At 36.4% G+C, this 7,131-nt stretch overlaps 1 non-coding gene across 1 annotated transcript; it reads left to right on the top strand.

Moving 5' to 3' along the window:
- The first annotated feature begins 2,540 nt into the window (after positions 1–2,540).
- On the top strand, positions 2,541–2,602 carry LOC115029436. The gene has a single exon (XR_003835015.1). It is a non-coding gene; the product is annotated as a U7 small nuclear RNA (small nuclear RNA).
- Positions 2,603–7,131: the final 4,529 nt, after the last annotated feature.

Below are 7,131 nucleotides of genomic sequence, written 5' to 3'. Positions count from 1 at the left end.
AATATTTTCACTATTCACATATACTTCGGTGTCTTCTCTCTCAATCTTCTCTCTCTTCTCCTCATGTTCTTTCCTCAGACCTCAATCCCAGGAACCAAATTTTACCTATCTCTTTTCTGTCCTGCTATAGACTGTAGGTGTCATTATTCAGCCAATTGTTTTAAATTAAGGAGTAAGATTTCATTGCATCACGTCGTGTACATGAGGATTTCCTCATCTGAGGGGTCAACTGGACTTTTGGGGCAGTATTTCACAATATAATACAAAGTAACATAACAAACCTGAAAAGTATAGATCAGTCAATACTCATGAAGTACTGAGCTAACAAGCACATAGATTTAAGTACAAACAATACCATGGTATTCTCAAAGCAGAAAGCAGTCCTTACCAGGTACCTAGCACACTGACATGTCAATAAGTTTTGGGCTTCCACCTTTCTGGATCATTAAAATACAATGGTATTCTTCATAATTACCCCCCCAGGCATTTAATTAAAACAGTAGAAATTGACTAAAGTGTTCTTTATCTACCATTCATTCAACATCACAAAACATATTTGAAACTAACTTCTTATTTAGTAACATTGTTTGGGGGAAGGGATCTGCATTCATGCCAAATTCTGCATGGTAGCAGAAGGGACTATGAGACACAAGTCCTGTCCCTGAAGTAGAGCCAGAAGGGCATGGGCCTTCACAAGTGTTGACAGTTGCTATGCATAAAGCTTGTTATATTAATGTAGACATTTTACTTCATGTTTTTCCTTCAAGAAATGTTCTGCCTGCCAAGGAGAATGACTCCATGATAACCAGAAACAGCAGTATGCAGGGAAGCAAGAATGTGTCTATATTCCTCAGCAAAATGGTAAGTCCTATTATCTTCTTACAGCCCTTAAGTCTGTGAGGAAGAACTGAAAACATGAATTCAAGAGCATATGAACAAGATTTTTCAGCTATGCAAAATATAAGGATGCAATATGAATTGTATGAGGGTTTTCAACAACCTGAAAGAACAGAGGCAACTGCACTAATTAGTCAGTAAAGGGAAAGAAAAAAATCAAAAAACAAGAAGAAAGGTTCAAGTAATAAAAGAGGCACCGGGATGTAAGAAAGTAATGATCTCAAGATAAGATCCTACCCAGCTATGATTTTTGTTTATTTTTACAAAGGCAAGCAGATTTCTTAATTCAAGGCTAGTCTGGGAGAGAGGGAGTTGCTCTTCAAACATGGTAGGAGTGGTGATCTTAGGGCAAGGCAAGATCCCACTCAGCTATGCTCATTGATTGTGATTATAAAGGCAGGTAAATTTCTGAGTTTATGTGCTATGAAGAGAGAAGATGCACTTAACCTTTGAGAGACTTGAGGCCCCAGAGAATGCAGTGGCCTGGCAGGGTGTAGGGGTAGGGGTGGGGGTAGGGATGGGGTGGGGATGGGGGNGGGGGTGAGGGTGGGAGGCCAAGACTGGCAGGATTTTATTCTTGGGCACCGCAGCTGCTGCTGAATGCCACAGAAGACCTAAGAATGGAATGTGGGCCTGTGGATGGACTCTGGCCAATGCTGAAGGGAAAAGGGCAGGGAGGAGGGACCTCTGGCTTGGTCAAACAGATAAGAAAGTCCAAGACTTGCTCAGGTGGGCAGCTTGGGTGGTGCAGACCATCTCGGCACACTGAGAGGCTTCCAGAAAGAGGTTGAATGTGCAGCTCCTTAGGGGAAGACCTGCTCCATTGCTCCAGCATGACGGATCCCAATGAGAAGAGGTAGACCATAGTTTTAAGGCACTTACTGCAGAAAGGCAGAGAAAGGGAGAAGAGTAAAGACGGAGAGACCAACCATGATCACATGGAGAGAGGGGGGAAGGGAATGGGGGAGAGGGAACAAGCAGGAAGCAAGAGTAAGAGAGACAAGAGAGTAAGAGAGGGAGCAAGAGAGAGGAGAGGAAAAGTAGCTCCTTTTATAGTGGGCTAGGTCAACCTGGCTGTTGCCAGATAACATTGGGGGTGGAGACCAGACAGAATACCAGGAGCCTGGGGTATTACCTATGTGACTGATGGCCACACACGTCTCTGCAGGGGGGTGGGGGGGCTGACTATGGGAAGTTATAGTTCTGACAGGAGCCAAGGGCCCAGGGGGCGTGGCCAAACATTTGCTGTCCCTTGTAGAGAAAGTCATCACCTACTGGGTCACCAGGGTTCAAGGCCTGTGCTTGCTCTGGGACTAGGCTTTCTGTGCACGTCTCACTGCCCCACACATCATAATAATAATAATAATAATAATAATAATAATAATAATAATAATAAACAAATGCACTTGCTGTCTTTTTCTAAGACTCAATTGGCTAAGGTCATAAAACGCTGATTCATGATATAATCAAAACAGAACCTGGGTTAATTGATTGAATTGATATGTAAATAAAAACTGGGCTTTGCTCTTCATGGAAGATATGCCTAGAGAAACCTACCCAGAGAGAGCTACCTAGAGAACACACACAGCTCCTTTAGAATTTTGTTTAGAAAATTTTCTAAAAAACCCAAGAACTATCCAAAAAGCTGTTATTCTTCTTTTAGAGTTTGTCTAGCATGTTTTCTGACATTGGGTGGAAAACCCAAGAGTTATGTCGAGAGCTATCTAGAGAGGTATCTTGAGCAGACTATAAAGCTGTCAGCTTGTACCCCATGATTGATGTCCAGTCATTTCTTCTAAAATTCCATAACACCTTGTACATAAGACTTTATCTCACGCCTGGGCTGGTACTTGGCATATTGAAGTACCACTCCTTAGGAAAGAGAATTTAATATATGGAAATTTTCTCTAGGAAAACAATACACTACTTGGATGAATTCTCTTTAGCCTTACACTTCTAGAAACCTAGACAAGAATGATGTATTGTAGCAGTGTGCAGCTGCATGACATCACAGATGTGTTTTCCACACCTTTTCTTTGTTGCCATCTTTAACATGCTACATAAAGCCCTTTATTTTTCAGACATAAGCCTCCCAACTATTTTTTTAGACAACATGAAAATGCATTCACTATTCTATTAGATATTTTAATTTATAATTGTTCTTCAAATTATTTGAAGGGATTTAATTAATAAAATTGGTACTCATTAATGAAACACCTGAGGAAATTGTCCTCCTAAGTGTTGTTCAATAAAACATAAACAAAACATTAAACAATAGAAAAATAGCTCATAGTGTTCTTTTCTTTGTACAAATAATCCCTTAAACTGCCCAGAGCCTTCATAAATTTATTAAGTCTTCAAGTAAAACAAGAAATCATTGGCTCCCTCATGGTGGTCTCCAGGAATTTCTAATGTCTACCTTCCTTTTATCTTGGCCTCACACTTAAGTGACACATATGTCTCAGTTAATCCATCTTTTGTTGAAACATTTTGCCAATACTTCTGCTTCTCAACATTTTATATAGTGTACCTGAAATGTAATACTTTGGAAGAACAATATTTCTTGAGATATTGGAGTTACATCCTGATCCAAAAAATAGTGTCCTGATATCACTATAATCTGTGAAGTATAGGGATCATCTTTTATAGCCATTTACACAGTGACACCTTAGAAATTTCTGTAGCCACTATCTTTGAGCTGAGGTTCATTCTTCTGTAAATTATCCTACTTCGTTCCAGCTTTCATTTTTTTCTACCTTTTGTATAGATTTATGTGAGAAATTATTGTCTAAGGCCTTCTCACTGTTGCATTGTGGCTGTACTCAGACAAAGTTATTTGTATTAGCAACTGACACAAATCCCCAGATTTTCCCAGGTAACTTGTCAAATGGTTTTAAAACCCTAAAGGTAAATAAAAAATTAATTTGTTTTAGTAACTGATGAAGTAGCAAGTATTTTTATTCATTAGGTTATCCTCTGGTTAACTATGAAGAATTTTCTTCACTGTGTTTGGAACTTCATTGCTCTATGCTTTCTGGCTATACATGAAATGTACCCAGCTCTCATAAACTTCCTACCAAATGTGATGGTCTGAGACATCACTCTGTGAGCCAAAACACACAGACCCAAGTTAGTTTTGTCAAGGTAACTTATCCCATCAACAAGAAAACTAACAAAGAATCTTGGGTTTCTAAGCTATCTTGTAAACACTTTTTTCCTGTTATTAGTTTAGCTCACTTAGAATGATGATAAGGATATTTAGAACAAAATTTTCTCATATAGTACCTAAACCCTATGTAGCACTTAGAGCATTTTTATACTAAATTCCATATTGCCTTTTATTCAGACATAGTTTTAAATGTTACCAGGAACACAAGTTCCTCATTGCCAAGGTAACAGGAATGAAACATATGATTTAAAGATTAGTAAACTCAGTTAGAAAACAACTTAAGCAAACAGAACATATTTCCTGTTAAAAACAATTCTCAAAACATCTGAAGCAATGATTAGGGCAGGTATTCTAGTTGGAACATATACATTGGATACAAGTTCTAAAATATCACACAGAATTTAAAAAATCATATGGTCTTAGTATGTGTTAAATAAAAATGATAATAAAAAGGTCCCCAGGGGTTCAAATGCACATCAATTAGATAGACTGATGACTTCGAAATTTGAAAAAAGATGCATGAAATTCTCTGAATTTATATAACTAAATAATTAATAGAAATACAATATAAGAGGGATTAATCAAGTGACAATCAGAAGAAGGATTTGATACAGACGGAGTCATCTGTGGTGCTATTTAATCATTATGAAAATGCATATTAATTAATCAGTTTTTATATATAACAGAAAGTATCATGAGGTGGATTGCCTTCATTTCTTCTATTTTTTAGCTTATTATGAGCAGTCCAGCAGTGCAGTCCAGTAGAGTCAGGATAGCAAACACAAATCAGCAGTAGTAGCACTCCCTAGCAGATATAAGCCTCAGCTTCAGTCTAAGTCAGAAGAAGTAACCTGACCAGGAATGCCAAGAATAGTACTGGCGGTGCCTCTCTCAGTGAAGAGAAGATTAATGAAGACAGGAGACTAAAAAGCATTTAGTTATGCAAGCAAGCCAACATCAGCCTCCTCCACTTTCTGTTGAGTTCTATTTACATCCCTCCAAACATCACATGTCCTTCACTGGTCCTGCCTCACCATGTGTCTTGCCTCAACTTGTGAGTCTGACTTAGCAAAACTTCATGTGACTCTCACTCTGCCAATCAGGGTAAGTCCTCAGAAGTAGGAAAAGAAAAAAAGCCACAGTATACCAACAGAAGTTTCTTGGTGCATTTCTCTCCACAGAGTCCCAGCAAATGGAACTCAACTAAGCAAGATAAGGTGGGTCAATAAATGATAATGGAAATCCTGAGGTCATTAAAAAGTATACATCAATTTGGTAGAGAAACTTGATAAATTATCTGTTTTTATAAAGTATTTTCCCCTAGGAAATAATTTTATCTAGTTAAATAGTAAACAATTGTGCATGGAAATGTGGATACTAGTCACCAAAATCTCATTTATAATATATCCCAAGCATGATAATACTTTCTAGTTTAGGCCTATTGTATCCTATCCACTGTATAAAGTTATTTTTCTTTGTACTCTTACATCCAGAAAATTAAACAAAGACATTTTCTATTTATTTTAAATATGAATTCTGAACTAAATCCAGAGGCTCTATTAGCTTTAATTTTGACTCTTGAGTAGAAAATTAGTCTCTTATCTGCTTAAACTATTTCAGCAGATTACTAAAGCTTATAAGTCAGTCAGGCTCCTAAGCCCTGCCTTCATGTAATGAATGCCATCACCTGTATCCAGTCTCCAGTCTGCTAAAAAGTCTTCAAACTTTGATTTCCTCGGTAAACCTTCCTCATTATTGAATACTTTATCCATGGCTTAAATTCCACAGGAAACCTTCTCTGGAATTCAAAGTTCAACTCTCTGTACTTTGGTTAAAGCTATGCTACATTTCTTACTTTTATCTTTTCCTGTGAAAGCTTAGATCTCTGCAGTGCAAGCTCTGAGATCTGTATTTAATCATTTAACACATGCATATCACAACTCTGCTGCACTCTATGCTAGTAGATGGAAAAATTGTATATAGAAGGTAGATGCAGATTTTACCATTGTAAAACATAGTTTAGAAGGCAGTAAATGCAATTATTAAACTATTTTGTCATATCCTCAATCTATGTTAAGTAAAAGAAACTTTATATATGACAATAAATTGGATTTCCCACCAGCATTGTAAGAAGCAGGATTGTGACATTTTATAGGAAGTGAAAGAATGACTTGTGCTATTTCACTGTGGACCCTTTCAATATTATATCAATAAAATCAATGTTTAGTAAAATGAAGACAAATATATATTTAATAAATAAATATGTAAATACATTTAATAAATAAATATAGTAAATAAATGCATGTATTTATTTAGCTTCATTTTATATCATATATAATTCATTTTATTTCTTTAGCTCCCCCTTTTTAATAGGTAGCATGAACCTATTTTTACACAAGATCAAATTTTATGTTCTAGATCAGAAAGGTTAAAGGTGGCAAACTGGATTCCATACATGTTATGTGATTTTCAAGGACCAAGAATAGAAGAAGATGAACTGAGTCTTACTACAGCTTCTTTGCCATGGGGAATTGCTATTCATGGGATATAAGAAGAAGAGGAGGATTAGATAGGTGGAAAGGAGGGGACATAAAAGAAAGCAACTGAGAGGAGAGGAGGGAGGAGAAGCTGAGCTCTGGATGTAAAGTAAATAACAATTAATAAAAACCTGAAAATTATTGATTTCTTTAATTTAGGATTCTTGTAACTTCTAACATGTCCTTGTGTAAGTTGTATCATGAAGAAGAGGCTTAAAAGAAGGAGAGTCTCACATTTCTATGCTTTTTTGTGTGTTTATCTAGAAATGGTAAACAAGCTTTTTAAGAATGTGAGTGATTAGGAATGTAACTGAAAAAATTTCAAACCAAATATAAGACATGGTAAGAAAACAAATGTTGTTAGAATAATTAAAAAGAAAAAAAGAAAAACAATTAAAATGTTTCTAAAAACACACTTAATTTTTCTCAAGTGAAAATCATTATTTTTATTCTTTTATCTTTTAATAATTTTGAGCTATATTTCAATCATATATTATTCTACTTCCTACCCTTCTCCAGAAATTGCTC

This window comes from Mus caroli, chromosome 15, assembly GCF_900094665.2.
Source record: "Mus caroli chromosome 15, CAROLI_EIJ_v1.1, whole genome shotgun sequence".
Classification (NCBI taxonomy): Eukaryota; Metazoa; Chordata; class Mammalia; order Rodentia; family Muridae; genus Mus; species Mus caroli.
Note: the sequence above shows the minus strand (reverse complement) of the source record. Positions and strands in the feature narration are given on the sequence as shown.